General features: G+C 39.9%; 1 protein-coding gene and 1 long non-coding RNA gene across 2 annotated transcripts in view; one reads left to right on the top strand and one right to left on the bottom strand.

Moving 5' to 3' along the window:
* The window catches only part of TENM3 (teneurin transmembrane protein 3), a 1,264,592-nt gene that overhangs the window by 460,789 nt on the left and 777,133 nt on the right, over positions 1-26,670 (top strand). The gene's annotated exons all lie outside the window — the stretch shown is intronic.
* On the bottom strand, positions 14,859-25,081 carry LOC128420727 (uncharacterized). The gene is made up of 2 exons (XR_008332101.1): positions 24,904-25,081; positions 14,859-14,951 (listed from the first exon to the last, which is right to left on the bottom strand). It is a non-coding gene; the product is annotated as an uncharacterized LOC128420727 (long non-coding RNA).

Below are 26,670 nucleotides of genomic sequence, written 5' to 3'. Positions count from 1 at the left end.
TTAAACAGGTGTAGATTAGGAGGAAAGGCAGGGCTTATTTGACTTATGCCTTGCACACTCTTAGCATATGCTGCTAATTAAGATGCATTCTGTTGTTAGTGTGAAAGGCAAATACTTCAAGCAAGAGGCATATTTCATCACTTCTAATAAGTTATTAAGGAGAATAGCAAGTATTAATTGATTGGTGTGTTTAATTAATTAATTAACTGCACATTAAAATGAAGTAACTTTATCCAGGATGTGTCCTGAGGGGGGTGTCAGAACTGCATCATGCTTTTAAATAAGTCTACATGTGTATCTCAATTTTTGCTCATGAAAAATGTTATAATTAATATTATTTATTGAATTTATATATCACCCTATACCTAGAGGTCTCAGGGTGGTTCACAGAATAAAATCAAAATATAATACCACAAAATACATAATCAAAATAAAAACAACAACCCAATAACTGCCACCCTCCCCCCACCAAAAAAACCCCACATTTTAAAAGGGCACAGGATGTTGGGAACATTCCTTCAGCTTTGGAAAAACAACCACCCTTTTCCAGTTTTTCAGCATAACGAAGAAACGTTTGCCTTTTCACTTCCATTAGCATATCTTCTTTACTCATTTTGTTTAATTACTTATTTTGGTAATGATGCTATCATCTCATAGCCAAGTCTGATTGGTTATGCAATATAGTGACATCACTTCATTCATTGTGTAATCCTTCATTGGCTGGGAATATCCATATGACTAATCCAAGAAACCTTATATTCACTTTCTGTTAACACTGTTTCCTCATTGTGATGTTATTTTCTTGCTAAATCTGATAGATATGGGATCACTTATGTGACTAATCATGAAAAGGGAAAGGAGCAGTGACTTGCATGGGGATGAATAGCACTGAACCTGCAAACAGAAGCGTCAATGCTATTAATATTTGCACAATCAAATTGTTTTTTTGGGAGGGAGGGGTGCTATTTTTGGTCATAAAATTGAAACAGGTGAATATTTAGTAGAAGTGCACATTCCGTGCACATACAGTGATTAATCTTGTTTAACAAGACATGGAAAGAGGTCATTTCCTTAAATTATTTTTCATGGCCTTCAGTTTTTTGTTGTATGCCCAGGTGCACCACCATGGGGAGAGAGCAAGGCAGAGGGAATGAAATAAACACAGGAAAAGATATTGGGAACAAAACAAGCCACAACTTTATTGATAACATATGTCAGTAGGCTTTGACATAGGCATTGGGTGTGCATCCAAAATCATCCAACCCACCTGCTGGTTGACTGTTCCTGATCCTGGGTTAAGGATCCCCCTATGACGTACATCAAATAGGCATGACCCACCTAGATCACCACTTTGGGTGCTGCTATGGCCCATCAGCCTCTGTCTGGCCATCAGGACACAACCACCTTCTGCCTGGACCCCATTAATGGGGTACCCCACTTCCTTGGAAGGATGGGTTGTAGCTCTTGACCCATCCTACTCTGCCTTGACTAGGGATCCAACCCAATGCCATATCTGCCACCTGAGCCAACAGTGGAAACAGGTCATTTTTAAAGATTATTTTTCATGGCTTTCAGTTTCTTTTTCCAAACTATTGACATCACCAAAATGATGCTTCAAAATGATGCTTTCCAGCTTCAGAAATGTATATTTCCTGGCTCATAAATATCAGACTTAGGGCCTCAAATAGATAGTAAGCTTTACCATTCCAAATTATTTTCCACTTTGAGCTGGGGGAAAATTCCCCTCCCACCCACTTACCCAGACTTCTTTCCACCAATCACCTATCAATTTTCTAAGCCCCCCAACCCTTTCCCCTTTAACTATGCTTATAGATCTGCAGCTAATAAGGCAATAGCAAGCCGGGGGTAGGGAGAGGGGGAGAGAGAGCGAGAAAGGAGGTCTCATTTCCCCTTCTCTGCAAGTGTAATGATGCATTGAGAACAAAAGTAGAGACTTCTGAGATTGCAGTATCATCCTGTTTTTCTCTAATAGCCACAACAACCAGCATACTTACTGTTCATTTTACACTTTCTGTTCTTATGTCAAGGACTGAAATCTTGATAAGTCTCTAAAGGTATACAGGAAACACCTAGAGTTGCACTACTCATGGGTTCTGCAAGTATAACAACAGCTATCTGTGCATATTACAAGACCTATCAGTGACATCTCCATTGCTTCACTGCACCAGATGTTTTCAGTTCTCCAGGGTGTATGGTGTCTTCAGTATGGTCTTGGGGCCACATCAGGCTTCATTTGATGGACTAAGGCCCCTGAGTGAGTAGACAGTGCTTTATTTCCTAGATTTATTCCTTTGTTTCCAAGGACCACCAGAGATGGAAGTTGGTGATAACACTGTGGCAGTTTTGCGATCCCCTACACAGTTTCTCAATTTTTGTGATTTTTATATTTAAAAAAAAATCAAAGGGGAGTAACTCTTCACCTTGTTTCTCCTTCAGTTTTCCTCTTATATTTTAGTTTGTAAACACATGGGGACACTATGCATAAGCCATGGAGACAGAACAGTCATTACTGGTTATCAATAACTCTTACAAAAATACTTCAGCTTTTGATACTGATGTTACCTGTCATTTAAATAATGTTAAGTAAAAAAAAAAAAATCCAGACATCTCTGATAAATCAATTTCAGACAGAAAAATGCAAATACAATTGTGAATTCTTTCCAAGAGACATCAGAAATTGTTTTTTAGGTCTTCAAGTATCCTTTTATTTTGAGAACTAAAAGGCACATTTTCCATTCTTCTGTTCCTTTTATATTTTAGGAATGTTACGTGCTTGTACAGTGTCTGTGCTTGAACTTGGAATGAAAAACTTTTGATCGTCACTAAAAAGGTCTAATGGTTGAGTCCTTGAATGCAAAACTTCTGATGAAAATAAACTTCAAGGTCTCAGAGTGCTCTTATCAGATCAACTGCTATGAATAAGGCTCAGGTCCCAAGTAGGTTGCATAAATCTTACCTGTGGGTATTAAGCTTTTCAATCACCCAGTCAAGCCAAAAAATATTTTTTGTTGTTTTTCTTTAACGGGGTTAGTGCAAAGCGTAATACCCACAGGCATGCAATTTTTTTTTGAAGGTGATTATAATTCAATACCAGCTTTGCATCATGGATAAAAGTGTGCTAGTGACTGAAATCCTTAGTGGTTTATTGCACTTGCAGTTCTTCAGTTGCCCAAATGGTAAAATAGTATATCCAATCAGATCAGTTGCAGATTAAATTATTCTAGACTGAAGGCAAGCTTCTACCTCCTTGGCCAAAATGAATTACAGATATATGCTCTATAATCATAATACTGCAAATTTTTATGCAATCCTTTAAGGTTTTATGCCTAATTTATTTTTAATTGCACACTGTAGAGTGCATTGTTGCCCAGTGAAACAGAAGGTTTAATTTACTCCTTCAATGTTGAAATGCCAGAATTGAGGCACTCCTTTTTCTACAGAGTTTGAAATAAAATATCATGCTTTTCCAATATGCTTATGATGATGTATTGTCTTGTAGTCATTTCACTGTATGTGCAAAATCCACATTTTATAGTCTTCGCAATGTGGTTGTGAGGTAAAGTCTTAAGAAATTTGTTTGAAGAGATAAATCTTGTGAAAGCTTAACAGAAAAATAAGAGGTCATGAACAACAGAGGATATGAACACATACTCAAGGCTGACCAGGGCCGGCCCAACACAGTTTGGCACCTGAATCAGACAGCAAAATAGTTGAACAGATTACACAAGAAACCAAATCATGTGCGTAAATTTATTTTACTATAGAAACGACTCTTCAAAATCTAGGTGCTACCTTCCATGCCTTCTCATTAGAGGTTTAGCTATTGTGTCTCTTCTGCTTAAATAGAAGGCAGGCTTTCACTTTTACACATTTTCTTTGCTTCATTTGTGTCATTGAGAGCCAGTGTGGTGTAGTGGTTAAAGCGGTAGACTCGTAATCTGGTGTACTGGGTTCGCGTCCCCGCTCCTCCACATGCAGCTGCTGGGTGACCTTGGGCTAGTCACACTTCTCTGAAGTCTCTCAGCCTTACTTACCTCACAGAGTGTTTGTTGTGGTGAGGAAGGGAAAGGAGATTGTTAGCCGCTTTGAGACTCCTCAGTGTAGTAATAAAGTGGGATATCAAATCAAAACTCTCTTCTTCTTCTTCTTCTTCTTCTTCTTCTTCTTCTTCTTCTTCTCCTTCTCCTTCGCAGCAAAGAAGAAAAATAATGCAAGACAGGAGAGGATAAAAACTTATGTGCACACAATGTGCACATTATCAGGGTATTGACTAGATAACCTTTGATATCCCTTCCAACCCTATAATTATTACATTCTTCCAGATATCCAGGATATCAGCTTCACACCCATACAGTAATGTATGATGCATACTTTGGATACCTAGTTCAAGCAAATATCAATTAGAAAGGTGTCCTATGCACAAGAAGCTGGCATAAACAAAACACTATAAGATAAGCCAACATAAACATGCATCAGATCCAAACGTTATTCAACAGCAGGACCTGGCGGAAATAAAACAAGCCTTTAAAACAGTTTTTTATGCCAGGTTGCCAGGTCATGTGGCTGAGCTGAATAGGCTTAGGCTTAAGTCCAAGCTCCACCACACCCTTCAAATGCCCCTTTTGGTGGACACACAGCCTGAGATGGGATGAAGAAGCTGCGCTGTCATATCTTTGGGTGAGCCAGGTTGGAGACTTCACATCTGCTGAGATGGAAATTGGCTCACCCCAGTGGATTATGCCATAGGATTGCGCCCTTAGGGTCTTCTGTTGCCCCCATCAAGAATCAGGTCATGCCAACTCAGGGAGGAAATAATATTCACACATTCCTTAGTTTGTTGTTGTTGTTTAGTCATTTAGTCATGTCCGACTCTTCATGACCCCATGGACCAGAGCATGCCAGGCACTCCTGTCTTCCACTGCCTCCCGCAGTTTGGTCAAACTCATGCTGGTAGCTTCGAGAACAGTATCCAACCATCTCGTCCTATGTCGTCCCCTTCTCCTTGTGCCCTCCATTTTTCCCAACATCAGGATCTTTTCCAGGGAGTCTTCTCTTCTCATGAGGTGGCCAAAGTACTGGAGCCTTAGCTTCAGGATCTGTCCTTCCAGTGAGCACTCAGAGCTCTTAGTACCATTATCATAATTTCAGTATTCAAGTATTCAAGCTTCAGTATTCAAGTTACTCAATCTCTTCTTGCCCTTTGCCTTATAAGAACATCATTAGCAAATAATAATAAGTTATCTATTATTATTAGCTTTGAAAAGCCATACTTTTCATTTTTTTAAAAAAAAAAGTGTCCTAGCAAAGATTTAGTAACAGAAACCGTAGTGCAGTATCATATTTTTACAAGATATATTAGAAAATGTTTTCTAGTATTTATAAGGGGTTTATCATAAATAATAAAACTACACTATAATTGTCATAATCCATTGCAAAGTATTTTTGTTGTGAACTGTTCTTTTAGTTTTTTTATTGCTTATACAGGGATGGTATAATTTTGAAAATTCACACAAGGTCCCCCCATCATTAATGCAAATTAACTAGATTCATCTGAGTTTTATTCTTGCTCTAGTGCTTCCCATCCTAAATTCTTAGGAAAGAATTTCTATGATGATTTATAAGCAGTAATATAGGGGAATTCATTTAGACAGATTTAATTAGCATGCCACCACACTTTGCATATTTTGATAGTGCTTCATAAACTACTACCTTCTTGCAATTTCCATCTAAGATTATTAACTTCTGTCCTACGTTTCAAATACTCAAAAAATAAAATATCACCAGCTCTTTTCTATGACTGTTACAATCATGTAAAACAAATAAAGCAGCATATTGTTAGATGTTATAAATAACTATAACCATGTGCACTGCAAAGGAAATATATTTCTCACACCTCATTACCTCTGTCATACTCAGAAAACAAAACGTTGTCCTACTTATTTGTTGCACCAGCAAACACATAATTTTTAAACTATCAGCTATTGATGGTTGTGAACATTATCTGAGCCCAGTGGTGGAGAATGTATGTTTCTGGGATGATATTCTACTTTTCTTTCTCCTGTCCAGATCATCTGACAGATAGTTAGTTAGTCTGGATGTATTTATTACATTATATGTTTATTACATCATACGTTTCTATGTCCTGTTTCAGCCATTCCATTCTATTTTCCTCCCCCACCCAGTTGTCATGGTTTCTTTATGTCTCCCAAGCCTTATTAGGGCATTCCCCTTCACATATTAAAATGATGTGAGGAAGGTGAACAGATTGCACTTCTGTCCCCGCCCCCTCCATGTGCCTTTCACTTCCTGTAAGGATAACTTCTGCAGCAGGGAGTCTTCTGTTAGTGTGTAAGCTTCCTGCATGATCTTCCATGGTTCTAAATTACATAGAAGGCTATACATTGCATTTCACTCTTACAATGCATGAGCAGTGGATGGACCAGGCAACAAGAACATGACAGAGGGGCCAGGGGCATGAAGTGGAAGTCCAGTCTCCCCACCTCTATGCAGCTGTAATCACATGAGGGAGGATACTTGAATAGGGCCTCAGTTTCTCAGCAGTCGATGTCACTAAGATATCATGGGGCTGCTTGGAGGTTGTTCTCCCTCTTAAAGTTTTTCCTCTGGAGATTTTTGTACTTATGCATACCACATTGGTGCCTCAAGTCTGCCAGTACCTCCCTCTTATTTGTTTGTTTGTGGTGTTTGCTACATGAGCATAGACGCTAGGAAGAGTTTGGCAAGCATTAGTTTTAGTATACAGCTATCATTGACCTTATTCAAGATATCATGGTTTGTAAAGTTGTCTAAAAGTTTTATTCTGCTATGATAAGCAAAACTTAACTTGAACTTGGAACGTCTATAAACGTTTTGGGTATTATCAGTAATATGTTAAGTCAAAGACAAAGGAACAGATAAATTCCTGAGCCCAATTATATTTGAATAATTACCTTTTTTCAAATAAACAGAAGACTTTCAGGATCTTTACAAGAATCACTTCCTGCTGGGAAAATGTCAATCATATTTTTCACAGATGTTTGTTTTATTTCTTCTACTTAAGTGTACTTATTCCAGTCTCAACAATAATTAAAATGAGCAGTGTGAAAAATAGCAATCCTACTCTGAGTTCAATGAGACTTAGAACCAAGTAAGTGCGTAAGATTGCATCTTAAAGCACATAAACTCATCAAACATTGCTTTGCACAAAACTACTACTCCTGATCACACAGAGCATGAATCTGAGAGTCCAAGTTCATTTTCTGGCATCCTCTGTTGAAATGATCTCTAGCAACAGAGCCACAAAAGACCTCTATAGTGGTACCTGGGGTTAAGAACTTAATTCGTTCTGGAGGTCCGTTCTTAACCTGAAACTGTTCAAAACCTGAGGTACCACTTTAGCTAATGAGGCCTCCCCCCGCCACCACTGCCCTGTCGCCATGTGATTTCCGTTCTCATCCTGAGGTAAAGTTCACAACCCGAGGTACTACTTCCAGGTTAGCAGAGTCTGTAGCCTGAAGTGTCTGTAACCCGAGGTGTCTGTAACCCGAGGTACCATTGTACTTGAGGCATTGAAGAGCACAGGAAAGGCTATATACTTCTGAGATAGACTAACTGCTTATATCCTTAACTGTGATTGTTCTCATCCATTGCTGTATCAGAGAATACCTCTTCCTCTAATAACAAAATACATGTTTCCGTGTTCAACTAACCTGCTATATGGTACTGGTAGCATGTATTTGTTATGTGCTTCAATTCATTTAAGTCTTTTATTCCCTACCCTTCAGTGTATGCATGTAGCATACCACTAAACTATTTTCACACAAACCATTGTAAAGTACATTGAGCATTTGTGGTACTTGAAAATGTGGTTAATGCAGGATATAATGTGGAAAATAAATCAAAGGTGGTTTCTAATGAATGCAGGCCTTACATTTCTATTACAGATTTAAGTTTGTAAAAAATGCCCTCAATATATTAATTTTTATCCCCATGCGTCTTTTTCATAGTATGCTTTGGGCACGGATCAGATACACCGCTGAGTTCCTGATCAAGAACTCCCTAGTACAGTCAGTTCCTGCTTTCAGCAGAGATCTTCCTGGAGTTCACGCTAGGCTTCAAAGCAGGAAAAGGGAGAACAGGGAGTACACAAACAGTGCACTACCAATTATTGTCAGGCCCTGCCTACCTGTCAAAATGGTCCATTGTAGGTAGAGTAACTCAGAATCCTGACTGTTGTCCGGAACCTATTCCCCATGCTCACTGCCAACAGCTTTTTGTGGGATAGTCCCAGCACTGAGTGAAGACGCCAGAGATTGAACCTCAAATTTTATTGGATATGAATTCTGTACTCCACAGCTGAGCTATTGTCCTTCCCTAGATTCCACATAGGCCAAACAACATTTAGATCAGTGAAAAAAGAAGTTCTATACTAGTATGAAATTTGTCTCCAGGAATTCAACTACATTACTTAAATTCAAATGGAATATAATAGTACCTGTTAAGTACAAGCTCCTCATATCTCACCTGGATTGTGCATCCCATTTAACTCAAGATGTGTGATAACTCAGATGCTTTAAGTATGGCTATTTTTCTCCCATAGCTCTAGCCTACATATCTCTGTCCACACCACTCCATTAACATCAATATACAAGAGGTCAAGTGGGATTATAATATGCAATGGCAATGCCACCCTCTCCAACCCAGGTTAGCAAACATTGCCATTAAACATGAATAGTGTTACATGGAAACATGGGAAAGTTGCTTCAATACCCAATATTAGATCATGTAAGAATGGGCCCTCAGTGTTCTTGTAAAGAGACTTCTAGAACATATTCAAGGCCTTACCCCAATTCTTAACATTCACAATTTTATGGAAATTTAAATTTATGAATGACTGTGTGTGTGTTTGTGTGAGTGACAACAGATGAGTGACAACAGATGAGATACAACCAGACTGCAAATCCCTCAATACTGATTATTCCCATTCCCCCAGTAATTGGAACAGGTCAGTGCTTAATTAAGTCCTGAAATAGATTTTCCTTTCTTTTAGCTGTGAATGTAGCCTGAACACCTATCAACCTGGACAATATGCTATATATCCTTGGCAGAGACTGCTCTGTAGACGAGTGTCATATATATCTCCTTTTCTAGTACATAAAGAATGACAGTATAACAGAAAGAAATTGTACAAGGGTTGTGAAGACAGCTCTTTAACTGGAGATGCCTAAGCAAATCCATTAATATCCCACCTGACATATTTCAGAGCTGAGGCATGTCATCAAAAACAGGTAACAGAACTGAGCAGTAGTTCAAATTAGGCTGCAGAGCTATGATACTGACTTCTTCCTGTGCTACTTCCATTTGCAGGAGTAAAGGCCAAGGTATTGGGGGAGAGGAGAACATGGACAGTAAATAATTTCTGCCCATTCAGTGGGCTGTGCGGAGGAACACAGGGGTGACATTTTACTTTCCATAAAAGGAAAAGTATAGCTCTTATTCAATTTTCTGGATTCTTTTCAGATCAAATTAGCGCTAAGAAGTATTTGGTTCATTTCTTATTGGAAGAGACCGTACCAACTTAGTCAAGCAAGAAAATTACCTCAAAAGCTTACAAGATTTATAATGCTTAGAAAAGAAAACAAAAAAAGGCAATTCGAAACCTAATGAGACATTTTAGGCCTCATTTACAGCTGTAACCTGACCCATTTCTGCAAAGTGGTAATTTGGTAATTTACATACTAAAAGCTAGGTATTTATTCATCCTTAACCAAAAAGATGATGAGATTACTAATACTATAGCACAATTAACATTACCTTACACTCTATTGTCACTTATACAAGACGACGACTAGGTATGTTTCTATTAACACATTCTATTAAAATTTAGTATTACACCAAACATTTAATGACAGAAATATAAAATCTCTTCTGTTATCAGTGACAGATACAGCATTAGATTAATAGTATCTTTGAAAGAAAGCTAGCAACTATTCAAAAAACGGAAATCAAGCTGTACAATGCAGTCTGTTGGTGGCACCGAGTTAAAGTACTGTCATAGTAGAATCAAAACACTTGATTTTGCAGATAAAAACATTTTGTCCTAAACGATAAAAATTGCTGATATTTCCCTTTGCAAGCTTTTGCAATAGGATGCCATCTATGTAGTCTTGTTTGCCATAGCTATCATGCCCCACTGAAACACTGAAAAAATGTATTTCCCTTCATCTTATGAATTTGCTATTATTGAAAATAATATAGGAAGCAAATGTAAACAGGAAATGAATATGCAGTTATTTCAGCAACACATATTTAGGCTTTGTTACAGCAACAGGTTCCTGAGACAAGGTAGTTATTCCTAAGGCTTCACAGAAAAGCAGAGACTCAGGGTCATGCAGATATTACAGAGAACACTTCCCAGATATAAGGGGCAGCAAGGGAGAAAGGGAACCTCTGAGTCAGCAGGAGGCCTTAGGGCAGCTGCAGATGTTGGAACTTGAGAAACAAAAGGTTAAAGGGTGTGTCAAGATATAAGGCTGGGAAAATAAGGTGTGGCACAAGGCCAAGGAAGGTTTAGAAGGAATGGAAAGGATGCTTGTAAAAGGGTGATAGTGGCAACCTGAATAGGGGTGGAACATAAGAAAGTCCAAGAAAAACGTTGCTTTGTGCTAGATCTGCTTGGTGATCCCATCACTGTATCAGGAGAATGTATCAGTAACAGAAGATAGCTTTTGAGCAAAGACTAGCTGGTTTGTCTGGAACACATTGAACTTGAGATGACAAGTCAGAGATGAAGTCAGAGGAGTAGTGTAGGCACTGGGAGTCAAAAACAGAATTGGAGGAGTAAGAAACCAGGAGGATACAACATGTTCCAGGAGTATGGAGATTAAAAGAAGGGGAAACTGGGCAATAATTGCATTGAAAGGATGGGTCATGGGATGATTTTTTTAAATAGAAAATTGGAAAATGCAGAAGGGAAAGCAAGAATCCAGGACCTTTGGCAGTTGCTGGAGTTATCAAGGTCACTGGGGGAGAGCTGCTGCTTGAGGCCAGATATCACTCTCCAAATATTGCTCATTCACCTGGGCAAATTCAGGTATTCCAACATTTTTTGGAGTTCCCAAAGAGGCAGGGGGTGGGGTGCAGTTTGAAATTAAAACAGAAAAGTCAGTCCCCAAGGACTGTCTTTTCAGTTTTTTCAGTTATAAAGCAAGACTTTTCATGCAACAAAACATCTATAATCTTCTTAGAGAAAATGAGGGAGATGATTAAGGAGGTCTTAAGTCACAACTAAATTATTTCTTTCCTAATTTGGTTCTGATCAGACATCTTTATTTTAGCTAATTTGTATTTCTTGCTTATTTTATTGCAAAGTACTCTGAGCATTTTATTAAAGGGCAATGTAATAAATAGCTGCAATAAACAAATATACCTAAACTAAATGCAATGAGATAGGGAAACAATAGTCAAGGCATATGCACTAGTCAGAAGTATATTGTTTGAATCAAATAAGTGTTCTAATATTCTAACCTTTATGGATTAAGTGTTTTTCAAGACATGTTTCAGAGTGAAATCATTTTTTTTAGAAAAAATCAATTTTAAATTTTATAGCCCTTTTATCTTCTGAAGTGAATATTCTGTACTACATGTTGGTCTGCCCTGAATCTTCCCTGAGAGCTGAGTGCTCATAATTTTTCAAAGGGTATAATTTCTTCACTCTCACTTTTTTTTTAGCTAAGTTGTACTTTATATATTTCAACTGTGGTATGGAAACTGCTTTTTCATAGCTTCATCCAATGTTGAAGCCCAGCACCGCACAGGGAGGCCAGTTTTGCATCACCTTCACAAAATATGTACAAACTGATCCTGCCTGCCCACGTGGTGCCAAAACACTACTTTAGCATGAAGCCATGGAAAAGTGGCTCCCATGTCACTGTTGTCACATACAAAGGGCACCCAAGCATCAATCCTACTCCATTAGCTATTTTGACGTTTGTAGACACACTCGTAACATATAATGTTATTAGATCCTGTCCTTAGACTGGAATCCATAATATGATTACGATGTACTGTGTCCACTAATGGACAGAATGTCTATTTTTTCCTGGAGAGAAGAGTGCATTACAAGCTTCATTACATATTCACTTCAGTGCAGGGGTCAATTCTATATGTATGTGAGCTGCCTTTCACAGAAATGATTGAGAATACACTTCAACCAGGAGTTCCCCAAGTAGAAGACCACCTACTGGAATTTTAGTGGGTGGTGGTATTATATTATGTCAGTGGATCTGCAATGGCAAAACTTGCTCTAACTTCAGCCCCCATTTCCGGCATGGTTGAACTATATGGGTTTAAATGGTAGATGCCCAGTTTCCACCTCCCACCTCCTTCAACATCTTCAATTCAGTAGAACCCTAACCTGGCTTCAAGGTCAGAAGAAGTGGCAAGGATTGCTCCTGGCTTTTACTAACTTTGGCTGGAGGGGATGGGCTGGCCTCAAGGGAGTTTGGGTCTATGCCCAACTAAACCACATAGAGACCACCATCCAAGTGATGCCTCAAGATGCTCATCAGCACCTTCAGTTTCCTGTTTTCCTTTATTTATGTATTCCCGGGATTTTCTATCCGCCTTTTGCTAACCAAAATATATTAAGTGCTTTGGTCAAATTACAGGCAGGTGTTTACCAGGTGCTGCAGTGCAAAACAGTCTAATGAAAATTCCATTGCTAAAGCTTTAGCCAAGGGGAAGAATTCCTATTCAGCCCCTGCCCCATGGCAATTTGAGGGTGGGCAAGCACTGAGGTGCCTTGTAACTGTGCCAGGAGATGGGTTCCTATATTTAAGTGGCAAATCAGCACTCACCTCCCACTGGTCAGCTGCTGCTGGCCAGGTGTGCACCCTCACCACATCTCCTAATCATTGTTCAGATGGCTGTCTACTTATATAAACTCTAAATTTACCGATTTGCACTCAGTTACTGTCAGGGAACTGCAGGCAGCAAGGGAGGAAAGTATTAGAGGATACAGGGAACGATCTCCACTGTTCAGTACTGAGTCCTCCTCAGAAGACAGAGAAGAGGATAGTGTGTCTGGGGAGGAAGGGGTGCTTCAGAGAGAGGGGGATCCACGTCACAGGGGAAAACGGAAGGGGCTGAGCCGTTGGCTCTGTTGGTCTCGAGGGAGAGGGGAAAAAGAAAGTAGTTAGAGCAACGCGTCATGGGAGACGGGTTGCTTTGTTTGTTCTGCATGTAATCTTGTCGGAAGCAAATAAGAAAGGAATTTATGGCTGGCTGTCCGGAGTGTTTCTCTGCTAAGTGCAGCAACGGAGCTAGCAGGTGCTGACAGTTACATTTAAATACTTTATTTGCCAATCAGCAATCTCTTATTAGAGTGTTAATTATTTTGTGTTGAAGATTGCTTCTAAAACTTCTTTGATGGGAGCTTTACCATGAAAGAATCCCTGACAGATTACATATAAACAGACCATTTTGAGCAATACACTTCTTAGGTGTAGCTAATGATTTTAGCCATGTTCTTTTTGGTCGCCTTTATTAAATCTGGCGAATTCAGGAGAAATCCACAAAGCATTACATTATCAGCATAACATGAAACAGTTGCAGGTAATCAATAAATATATATACTTTATGTGCTCTAAAATGTAAGGAACATGATTTCTCAAAAGCACACTTAAAAGGACTATTCATGCTGTTTTTCATTGATTTTTTTCTCTCTTGGTACAAGTCACAGTGTGCATTCTGTGTGCTATTACAAAGACAAATTCTGGACTTAAAAAGATGAATGCTGATAGTGGAAAGAAAGCCTAAACAGAAGGCAGTATTGGTCAAACTCCCAGAGGCTAATTAAATTCATCTGTTACACCAAGATATTGGGGATAATTATAATTGTTGGGATGGATCTAGACTTCCAGGGAATGGAAGTCTGATATCTGGACACTCTTGTGGGCTGAAAAGGGAAGAGAATATTTCCCTTCCACTTTCCCCAATATCTGCTCCAGACAGTTGAGGAACCCTCCAGAACAGTGTGAGAGGTGGTACTGGACACTGCAATCTTCATCAAAGGCTATTCTTCATGTGCCTCACTCAAAGGAAGTATTAAGTATAGTTACACAAGAATAGGCATTTTCAGTGGTCATGCCCTTGTCTGTGAAATGCTCTCCCTGGGGAAGCACACCTGAAACCATCATTATTAGTTTTAAGGGACCAAACTAAGACCTTTTTATTCACTCAGGCCTTGGGTAACTAAGCTGATTTCCATGGTGTAGTGATCATATTTTAGTGGGGTAGCTAGGCATAGTCATTATGTCACTGTATGAGTATTTTAGGTATTTTGCTACAGGTAGGTAGCCATGTTGGTCTGCCATAGTTGAAACAAAATTTTTAAAAATCCTTCCAGTAGCACCTTAGAGACCAACTAAGTTTGTTATTGGTATGAGCTTTCATGTGCATGCACACTTCATTAGGTGTCGTTTACCTATTTGTAATAATAGCAGTAAAAATACTAATATTTATCATTAAGTGCACACTAGGTAAGAAAAGTACAGTCGTACCTTGAAAATCGAATGGCATGCATGGCATCATGTCATGGCCATGATGACAGGGAGAGTTAGAGATTACCCAAAACAGAAAGTACAGAAAGAATGGAAAATCTTTAAAGAGTATCTGGAAAAGTATTATAATAATAAACACCTCCTGGCAGAAATAGAATGATCCTTGTAAAACAACAAATATGTTTTTTGGTATCTGAGGAAAACAAAGAAAGCAATACAACAATTTGGAACTGTGTGTGAAAAAATAGTAGAAATAATAACACAATGAGTCTAATCGGAAGTCAAATGTGTTTATTTTGTTTTGTTTTCTTCTTTCCTTTTTTTCTTTTTTTTGGTACCTCTTTCTTTGGTCTTTTCCTCTTGGACCTGCTAAGAAAGAGATAAAGAGATAAAAGTTAAATATGAAAACTCGAGTAAGTTAAAAGTGATGTTTTGTAATTTTTCAATTATTGTTCATTTATTGTTAAAGTTGGTCAATTGTAATGAACTGATGTAGTAGTTACTGCAGGGGGGGTTGTTATTGTTGAACTCTAAATAAAGTATGATTTTTATTTTTGTTTTTTTAAAAAAGAAAGTCAAACGGAATCTGTTTCAGAAGTCTATTTGACTTCCAAAACATTCAGGAACCAAGGCGCAGCTTCCTGCAGCCAATCAGAAGCCATGGAAGTGACAACGGACGTTCGGGTTCCAAAGAACGTTCACAAACCGGAACAATCACTTCCGGGTTTGCAGCGTTCAGGAGCCAAAACATTCATCTTGCAAGGCATTCGACTTCCAAGGTACAACTATAGCTTATTCCTTCTTAGTGGAAAGCTGAAGGGAGAGGAGACAGTTTGACGAAAATGTTGCAAAGTTTGTGGTATGATGAGATGTTAACTTGTATTATCATCACCCTGTGGAACACAGGTCAGTCAGTGATAACCCAGTCATTTATTCCATCGAGAAGTTGTTAAAAATGAGTATATTGTCCATTGTCTTTTGTCAGCTTCGGTCTTGAACAAATAGATATATTTTCTTGTGCATGCAGTGCCAATAGCAATGCTCAAGTTCCTTTATAGGGCTGCAATCCAACACTCTGGATTCTGGCTGGAATCCAACACTCACTTACTTCAGAGTAAATCCCACTAGAACTTGCTGTGACTACTATCTAAGTAAATATGTATGGGATTATCGATCAGCATTATTTCTGAAAGGGTTTTTATTTCCATGGCAAACCCTTCAACACTACAGCTCCTTGCAACAGCCACAAGACAGTGGAGAAGAAGTGTGTTATGGTGGGTGGAATATTATGGAACTCTCGTTATAAAGAAATGGTACCCTACAGTGTGATTTGCATCATGCTGTGTGAGCCGCCTACACTTTTCAGCAGTTGGTTCTGCGTCTGTAATTTATTGCTCCAGAAGCCATTATAATAACACAAGAAATGCCTCAGCAAGTGTGGAGGGAAGAACACATCACAGTCAGATTGTAATGACTATTTAGACTATTTAAACTCACTCAGCTTGTTCTGCATTAGAAAAACAAGCCCTATTAAATTACTTATTTTATACATTTTATTTGGCATTCTGGCTTCATTGTAGTCGAGATTAAACACCTTATTACACTTTTGAAGAGAGAAGCTTATGAAAATAATTGGCCAGAAATTACTGTGTTAAGTGTAAAAACTGTTGGGTAGAAATCTGATTTTTTAAAAAAACAAAACCCAAAAAACTGATAGATCTCTGCTGGGCAAATATACTAGGTTTCTTAGAAGGAAATGTCTGTCTCATTTCAACAGAATGCTATCAGAGTACAAGAACAATGTGGGAGGCAGCACTTAATGAGTTATAAGCTCAACCTGATTGGCATTAGGCATAAGGTACAAAGGCTATGGGTTGCCTTTCATTGGTTGGAGAGATCCTTGTTTCTCACTGGTCAACTACTGCCCACCTTAAGCAGGGCAGCCCCTGGTCAATAAGGTGCCAAACAGCCAGTGTCTGCCTGTTTCAATGTGTCCTTGGAGCTGAGAACATCATTTGGCAAACAGACCAAACCACTAAATAAACAAACAAACCCTCTTGCACCTAGTAAGCTGGAATATCAGGACAATATGTCCTGGCTTCTCTGCCGGCCTACTGCAGGTTAACAACTCACAGAAGATGGCCATCATTAATCATGAGCTGGAAACACTCAACATTGATTTTGCCACTTTACGGGAGATCAGACTCACTTTGAATGGCAGCCTCTGAGAGAAGAACTACACCTTCTTCTAGCAAGGAGGGCATCCAGAAGAACCACATTCATGGTGTAGGCTTCGCAGTGAGGAACCACTGACCAAGGGCTCAGAGTGCTTGCTCTCTATCCAGCTTTCAGCCACCTCCAATCCAGTTAACATCTTGAATGTGCTCCACTATGTGCTCGGACATACAGATCAAGGACCTGTTCTACAAAGAACTAGACCAGGCTCATTCTTGGTTCATCCTTGGATGCCTTCCCTATAAAGAAGGGTGTGAAACAGAGATGTGTTCTTGTCCCAACTCATTTTAGCATACTCTTCTCTCTATTAATCTCATATGTCTTCAGTTTGACTGAAGACGGTGTGTACTTCCATTCAAGGAGTGATGGGGGTCTGTTCAACCTGGCATGTCTCCATGACATGTTGTGAGATGTTGTTTGCAAATGACACGTCTACAAAGATTCATCAATCATTTTGCCCAAGCCTGCATGGAGTTCGGGCTCGCCATCAGCCTGACGAAGACCAACGTCTTCATCAGGGCATCACCAGCACTCCGCACATTGGCATTGGTAACCACATGCTTGAGGTGGTAGACAAGTTTGTTTACCTGGGCTCCACCATCAACAACAACCTTTCCATTGACACTGACCTGGACAAGTGCATTGGTAAGGCAGCTACAGCAATGGCTCACCTCTCCAAAAGGTTATGAGAGAACAAGGAGAAGGAAGGGGGGAGTTCAAGGGGGAAGACAGACTGACAGTTTAGACTCAGAGGGAGGGCCACCAGAAATAGCCCATCCCATGACATGTAGGTGTCCAAGAAGTAATGAGAGGTGTGAACAGGAAAGGAAGTGAAAGTGGGGCTTTAAATATGGGAAGAGGAAGGGATGGAACTCAGACTCTGCAACAGCTAAATTGGAAGCAGATGCTGAATGACTGAGCTCCAGAGTGATTTGTGTGTTTTGAGCAATAAACCTGAGTTAATTACTGCCGGAGTTGTCTCGCTTCTGTGGGAGAGAACCAACCATTACATAGGCAATATTTAACAGTTGATGGTGACATGACAAAAGAAACAATTGGCCATGGTTTACCACTCAGAAGTAAAGGAATATGTTTATTTTGCCGAGGTATTACAGATCTGTCAGAGGCAAGTGGGAAAAGTGCATATACTATGTGCATTGGTGATCAAATCAGATCCTCAACACTGAAGTGCCTGCCTCTGCTATGCAGCCCCTGCTAACAAGCTAATGAAATTTCCTCTCCTTATGGTACAAGATGGCGCCTTCCTCTATTCTGTGTAAAAAAACCCAAAAAACCCTCAGCTGGATTGACAGTTGAATCTTTCTTCAACACTGGCAGCAGAACAGAGTCCTCCTCTGATTGCAACCAGCTCAGGGGGCACAGGACAGACTGTGTGGCACTTCGATGCTCCGGTGTCTTGCTGTTTCTCCCCAGGCCTCAGCATCCTTCCAGAAATGCTTTTTTCACTCTGTCTAATGGTAGGTCCAGCCCTGTTAAGCCTGTGCTACTATAGCTATAGGGACCAAAAGGAAGTGAGAAAATGCCAATTTTTCATTGGGTGAGTTTTCGTATGATGTCTTTTCATGCCACCGGGCTGATGTCCTGCTTGTGGACGTTGCCCAGGAATCTAGTTTGACCATTGCGTGAACAGAATGTTGGAATTGATAGGCTCTTCTTACATTCTTATGACTGAAATGCTGGCATTAAAAAAAAGGTTTGATTTCTTAATTAGTCTGAATTACTGTTTGTATTATCATTGAATGTTTGCACAAGATGAGAAAAAATATTCAGGTTACTTCAGATAATACAATTTTTAAAAACACTCTTGATAACGTCTTTTTTCTCTTTCACCACCTTATCAGACTACTCTTCTATAATGCTGATTAAAATTACAGTCAGCTTCCTAGCCATCTAACTATCCTAGTTATCTTAGAGATAAAGCAATCTTTTCTATCAATTAAGTGCATTTCTGAAAATGTGTAAGACTCCTCTGTGAATCTTTGATAAGAGCAAAATTTATTTGGAAGCTAAACTAACATTTCCTTCTTCAGTTATTTGCCACCTGCCCCTAAAATCATATGCAAGGGTTAAAGCGATCAGCACCGTAAAAAATTAACAGCCCATGTTGGCTCCGTCTCTTGTAGCATGTGTATGTATATACTGTTAAATTTCTGCTGGTTTTGTTTGTTTTTCTCTAGTCTATTTCTGGTGGCTTAGTCAGCTTTTCATTCTATTTTTCCATCTCTGTTCTTGATCCAGTATAGATCCCAGTCCAAACAGTGCTGGTGTAATTTCAGTGACAGAATTCTTAAAGCTACAGTTCTTGTACATTAGGACTTTTCTCTTTTACCAGTTTTATTTTATGTTCCCATCACTTTTGGGTTCCATCATAATGACAGTTCTTTCCTCTTTCAGGGAAAAAGAACAACCACAAATCTGCAGCCTTAAATGTTCCAGACTGTAAGCTTACCTGTTGTCTCTACTATTTATATTGCTCTTCATTCACCAAACTCGTTCCTGTCACATCTTTGAATGGCTCTAGTCTTTCTCTTGGCCACTTCTGTGTTTCATTTATCTTCCCCACACTTTCTTCCACAAGTGTGGTCACTATGTGAGCTTCATAGTATGTCTTCTTCCTAGAATACTTCTCCTTTCCAGAGCATGCCTATTCCCTTGTGACAGCATGTAGCTATACCAGCCAGATTCCAAAAAGCTACTTTAGGCATCTTTTGTCTTGTCACCTCCCTCCCTCTCTCTTTTGAATAACACACAATATCACAAATGACTGCAGGTATTTTAGGCATGTTCCCTGAGATGTTTCCCCTTCCCCCCTCTTTTTTTCAATGATAGACTCCTGTGTTGTATCACAACATGTAGATAGCTTCCTTAAAATGTCTGGTGCTCATGGGATAGGAACATAGAACAATACATGAAGAACAAACCACCCCCACAACTCACATGTTCTGAGGACTTCTGTAACTATAGTCTTTTTCATATAGCCTCTTTTTCTCCACTACTGACACACTTGTACCAGAGACGAGTAGGAGAAATGTGAGGTGTTTTTGGGATGTGTGTAGAATCCAGCCCACCCCTTGCCACTGTGTTCCACTGTACAATGCATGAATAACTTTCACTGACTAAATACATATGAGTCTTGTGAACAGACCTGCCATCCTCCCTAACCTGCAGAGCCTAGAGGTTTCTTGTGTTGTCTGTGCGTATTTTATAAACAGAAGAGTCCAGCATCCTGTTTTAACAGTGGCTGCCCAGCTGCTAATGGAAAACTTGTGAGCAGGATCTGAGTACAATAGCAACTGGCATTCAGAGGCTTACTCCTTTCAGTACTAAAGACAGTACAGCCTAGACATTTGTATAATCCTCTTTTAAAGCTCTCCAAGTTGGTGAGAGATGTGGTAATTACCACCTTGTGGTAGCTAACTCCATAGTTTAACTATGTGCTGTGCAAAGAAGTACTTAATTTTCTCTGTCCTGATTCTTCCAGCATTCTCCTTCACCGAATGATCCCAGTTTTTGGCACCATCACAGAAGGAATAGAACTTTTGTCTCTCAGCTTTTACCATATCACACGTAATTTTATATATCTCTGTCATGTCAAAGCTCACTTGGCTTTTATCTTAGCTTTAAAAAAATCCCCAAATTGTGTCCCTTTCCTCAAAGGGAAGTTGTTCTAGCCTCTTGATCATATTGGTTACCCTTTTTTGAGCTGCACAATGTCATTTCTGAAGTAAGACGAGCTGTAGCTCTCTTGTTGACACTCTCAAAGAACTGTAAAAGGTTCATGAGACAGAACTTGTCTTTGCAGAAGCCATTACATATCTAAACAAAAACTTTAATAAGTACAATTGTGTTTTGTTTTGTTTTTGTTTTGTTTTATATACTGGGGACTTTCCCCATAGCAATCCAAACAGACTCCCAATCATGCAAGATTGCTGTATTAGCTGGGAAATTAAAGGGGGAGGGAATCCTAATTGAAATGGCATAGTACAGTGATTTGCACACCCAGATTTCTGTTCTACAACATTCTGCCCCACCCCACTTCACCTAAGTAATCAAAGAGGTAACTTTGCAGCAGATACGGTGCACTATTAATATTTTTATGTAATTAAGAAGTAACAGTAGATAATAGTAGATAACGGTAGATAATAATAGTGTCATCTTAACTTGACTCTATTAAATACAATTCTAGCCCACTCAGTCCCAGTGACTTATGAAGAGGTTAGGAATTTAAAAACAGCAACAACAGCTAATAGAGAGAGCCAATTAAAGTACCATTACAAAAAAGGCAAGATTCTGAACCCTTTATAGTTATAAAAAGAATTGTGAAAATAGCAACTGTATATTAAGGTTTGCTTTGACAGAAAAAAAAATGTTTGCAGAGCTGTACTCTTTGGTGGTAGTCATTTCCTTACAATTTCTCAGTCAATCCGTGAACTTTTCTGTTACATCAAAGTATATTTCCAACTGGGCATTAAAATCTACTTAAACCACAGCAGCTCATGCTCGGTGTGGGCACCACCTCCACCGTATCTATCAATTGATATTAACTTCTCCCACTGAGTTTATCTGCACTGTAAACGCATAATAAATCTGTGAAATGTGACACTTCAGCATTGGGGGTTTTTTCCCTTTGCCTTCTGACAGTTCTTTCCCTTTGTATCTCTGGACTATAGAAAGTTAGATTCATAAATCTGAAAGGGTCCACAAGGTAATCCAGCTGAAACCTCTGCCTGAGTGCAAGTACAGTTTTGCCCTGTGCCCCTCACCTTTAAACTTGATACACTGAAGACCATTATGCAGTTTGGAATGCACTATAGAAGAAGCAGGGTGTCCCCAGTTCTGATCTGCCTTTGAGTAAGGATGGATGGAATATTTTTTGTTTCATTTCACTGAGAGCCAGTGTGGTGTAGTGGTTAAGAGCAGTAGACTCATAATCTGGTGAACCGGTTTCACGTCTCCGCTCCTCCACATGCAGCTGCTGGGTGACCTTGGGCTAGTGACACTTCTCTGAAGTCTCTCAGCCCCACTCACCTCACAGAGTGTTTGTTGTGGGGGAAGAAGGGAAAGGAGAATGTTAGCTGCTTTGAGACTCCTTCAGGTAGTGATAAAGCGGGGGATATCAAATCCAAACTCCTCTTCTTCTTTTCTCAGAGTTGAATGATTTAGAATTTGGGTCTAATAGCCACCCCCCCCCTTTTTGAAACCATTCATCTTTCACAAAGGTGGGGTATATTCAGCAACTTTCAGGCAGAGAAGGGAGGTAATTTTGCAAAACATTCATATTACTTTAAGCTCAAATATTAAGTTGGTGAGGGTTTTTCCAAGTGTCAGCTTGGGCCTAATGGGGGCAGCCATCCTTCACCCTGCAGAATGTCTCCTGAAAACAATCCTACATTGCCATGCTGTATTGTTCCCCAGGAGCTTCGCCTCCCACAGGGGACCTATGAGGATTGTCCACCCTCAGAGACTGATGGAGTCAATCACTTTCCAGACTGCCCTGAGGGATATCCAGGCTGATATGACTGGCAGTCCTGTAGAAGCCATGGCTGACTTAAGGAATATCTGAATGGATAAGGCTCTTGACACAGATAAGACTGAGACACTGTTAGTGGGTGGTTCCCTAGACTGGATGGATGGGTAGTACCTTGCTCTTTATGGAGTTACACTCCTTCTGAAGGAATGGGTACATAGCTTGTGGGTACTTCTGGATCCTCTGCTGTTGCTTGAGGCTTGGGTAGCAGAGTGCCTTCCATTAGCTTTGACTGGTGGCCCAGCTGCGCCCCTATCTGGACAGGGATAGCCTAATTTCTGTCGTCTATGCTCTGGGTAACCTCCAGGCTAGATTACTGCAACATGTTCTATATGGAGCTGTCTCTGGACAGTTCAGAAACTTCAGCTGGTGCAGAATTTGATGGCCAGGTTGCTCACTGCGGAAAGAAAGTTTGAACATATTACACCAATTCTGCCCCAAGGACACTGTCTGTCAATTAGTTTCTGGGTCCAATTCAAAGTGCTGGTTTTGACCTATAAAGCTTTAAATGGCTGAGTACTGCAATACCTCAAGGAACGCCTCTCTCCATATGAACCCACCCGGACCATTCTGAGGCCCTTCTTTGTGTGCCTCCTTCATGAGAGGTCCAGAGGGTGGCAACACTAGTACAGGCCCTTTATGCAGTGTCTCCCCCTTTGGGGAATGTTCTCACAAGGGAGGGAGAGAATGCTTAACCTTGTATGCCCTTTTAAATGTGTTTGTGGAGGCGGGGTTACTGGTTTGTTTTTGTTCTTATTTTTATTATGCATTTTGTCATTTTATTTTGTCTTTTTATGCTGTGAACTGCCTTGAGATCTTCGGATGAAGGGCGCTAAACTAAATGATCAATTAATTAATCAATTAAATTGTTCACCTCTCTGTGTGCAGGCACACACATACACATCAGACTCTGAAAATCTCACAAATATCAAAAATTCGCAGGTTTGAATGGCTGAAGTATTTAAAAGAGTTTAAAAGTGTTTATATTATGTGTCCAGAGAAGTTTGGCTCACATTACTTTCCATTAAACATCTTGTTTGGGTTTATAGATCTATTTATGTACAGAAGAAGTGATAACAGAAGTTTCTGTTATGGAGCAATAGTAATAAAAAAGGGAGATAAAACATAGAAAAACCAGTCTAGCAATTATTCCAAGAATAAGAACTATTTGTTAAGACATTTATGCAAATCAGATATCTGCTTCTCATTAGACAGAAATGGTTCACCATTTTGTTACAGATGGATAATTGCCCTCACAGCTAAAATGACATTATAAAGTGAGGCTGCAGGTCAGTTTTTATCCCTGTCACAATGTTTTCCTATCAACCCAAAATTTAATTTTAGACATTTGCATTTCATTTCCCCCTTCCTGGCAAAAATGAGTAAACATGTTTAAAAATTAATGGATATTTTAACACAGGTCATCTGGCTTCTGACTGACAAGTGGCAAAGAGATATGGAAAGGAGAGGAAAATGATCAATTTTGCTTCAATTCTGAAGGCTAGATGACAGATTCCCCCCCCCCCTTCCCTTGGATGGCATTCATGTGACAAAGTAAAGTGGGTAGATTGGTTTCTGTTGGAATGAATTACAATTTATTCCTGTGATGCGTCCTAACATGATATATTTAAAGATTGACATTTGCAGTAGGCACTACCCCACTCTAACACCAAACTTACCAGGTTTTCTGTGGACACAATGTTGCAGAATTTATCAGGGTCACATCCTTGAATCAGGGCTTGAACTGAACTCCAAAACCTCCGTGCTATAGACGATATTATTGATACAATGGAGTTACACATATCTAGCACTACATAGCATCAGGATGTTAATGGACTGGATGGGTAGGATGTGGCCTGCTCCGATGATGCAGGTTGAGGACACTTATGGATTCATCACTGTTGCATGAGACTCAAGTGGCCTCTGTGGCATCAGCTTTGGCTGGTGGCCTAGCTGCACCCCTGTCTGGAGAGGGATAGCCTAACTTCTATTGTCTATGCTCTGCTAACCTCTAGGTTAGATTACTGCAATGTGCCATGGTTTAGAAACTGCAGCTGGTGCAAAATTTAGCAGGCAGGCTGTTCACTGGGGTAAGGCAGTCTGAGCACATAACACCAGTTTTGGCGATGGCTACCGATTAGTTTCCAGGATCAATTCACAGTATTGGTTTTGACCTATAAAGATCTAATATGCAGCTCAGGAGAGCAGTACTTCAGTATCTCCTCACATGAACTAATCCAGACCCTGCAATCTTCATTTGAAGCCCTTCTCCATGAGCCCTTCCATTGGATGTCCAAACAGAAGCAGTTTTAGGGTGGCATGACCAATGCAGCAGCACTGGGAACCACGTGTCATGGACGAGGAGACAGCTTCACCTGCTGAACAGCAGCCTGAAGGGGGAGAATGTGGAGTGACTCCACCTGCAACTGATCAGCCTCCAAGAACACAGAGAAGGCACTAATGCGAACCAGCTGGCTTCAGTTTTCTTAAGCAGAACCTCCAGCAGCAGTCAGGTGCTGGTAACAACACTTGCAGTACCTGGCTCTATCTTGCTGCTTCCTGCTCATTTTGAATCTTCAGCCTCTGATCATCAGATTCCCTGACCCCTGGGCTGTCTGACCACACGAGTTGCTGTTTTCCCAACCTTAGGACTGGACCTGACTTTGGATGCTGACTCTCCTTCCAGGCAAGTACACCTCAGAGACTCTTCTGGTTGGCTGGCCTCCCACTCCACTGAGCTCTACACACTGTTGCTTAGCAATGAGACTATGACACCGCACTGCAGGGAGCACCACAACAATGATGCGGAACAAAGCACAAGAGGCCAAATTTTAGCATTGTACAGGGCACTGCTGAAATTTGAGAGCCCAAAGTCCCCCACTGGTCCAGGGGGTGGCAGCATTAGAGTGGGCCTTTTCAATGGTGGTTCCTCACTTGCGGAATGCTTTCTTAAGGGAGGCTCCATCTTTATCTGCTCTTCGGCACCAGGCAAAAATATTTCTTTATACATGGGCTTTTGGCCCTTAGTTTGAAGAATTTTAAAGTATCTGAGACCTCTTTTGGTGAAGCAGAATCTGCTAGACCTGTATTTTATTTGTAGAGATGTGTGTCTGTGTTTGCTTTTTTAGTTTTTTATTGGTTGTGTTTATTGTAATTGGATTTATTATTTCTTTTATTATTTCTATTTATATTTCTGCGGCTAGAGGGTGGCACTGACTAACTACTGTTCAGACCCTTGGTTTATGGACTGTGAAGTCCTACAGGGTTATTGGTTTGTTCTCCTGTTGGTGAACATTGCCTGATGGATTGTGATGCAAGGTTGGATTTTCTCTGTGGCAGCGCCCCAGTTATGGAGCTCCCTCTGGCAATATGGCTGGCCTCATCACTGATGAGTTTCAGAAGTCAACTTGAGTCTTAAGAACAGGCATTTGGGTAAGGTTTGTAAGTTGAATGTGGTGGTTTTAATGTTGCTATGGAATTAGTTTCATAGTGTGACTTTGTGCTTTAATTAATGGTTTGGTTGGTTTTTACGCCGTTGTTTTATTGCCTTGTTCACCATCATGGGATGGATGGTCTAGAAATATACATAATTTAAAAGTAAATGAAGGAGAAGACTTGGAAAGTTCCAGCATGAGGAAGGCATTGGAATGCAATGGCTTCATATTTTATAAAACTATAGAAGTATCTATAAGCATAATCATGTATAACACCATAATAGCTCTTTGATATGCATCAGCCTCATAATCACACAATTATTATGTGTGCTTTAACTACAAGCCTCAGCTAGAGTGTCCTTTTGTAATCTTTGTATGCAAAAATGAAGCTTTCAAAAACAACCTTAATAATTATCAGTGTTCACCGTTTTCTGTTCTACATCAAAATTATTTTTGCACAATGGAATGTGAAACTGCAAAAAGCAAGTGTAAATTACCGTATCCCTTGATGTTTTCTAAGTAGTGATTGGTGGAATTGTGGGAGATAGTTTGCTCTGATGGAGGAGACAATTATTAGTTACTATAACTAAGAAACCATGAATACTTTTTCAATATGACAGTTACAGAAACAGCAATTGACCACTGAACTCCTCTACAAAATTGATCTAGCTAAAGGATTAGTGGCTGTATAGACAGTGTGCTGGTTCAGGTTTAACACTAATCCATAGTTATGACAATCAGCTGCAGCAAGCCTTGGGCCAGCACACTATCCTCTCCTACAATGCAGCTAGGAGGAGGAATTTGGAAACTTTCACTACTGCATCAGCCAAACCCAGACAAATTGTACATTATCTTATATGTGATTAGTTGA

The sequence above is a fragment of the Podarcis raffonei genome, chromosome 9, assembly GCF_027172205.1.
Source record: "Podarcis raffonei isolate rPodRaf1 chromosome 9, rPodRaf1.pri, whole genome shotgun sequence".
Taxonomy (NCBI): Eukaryota; Metazoa; Chordata; class Lepidosauria; order Squamata; family Lacertidae; genus Podarcis; species Podarcis raffonei.
Note: the sequence above shows the minus strand (reverse complement) of the source record. Positions and strands in the feature narration are given on the sequence as shown.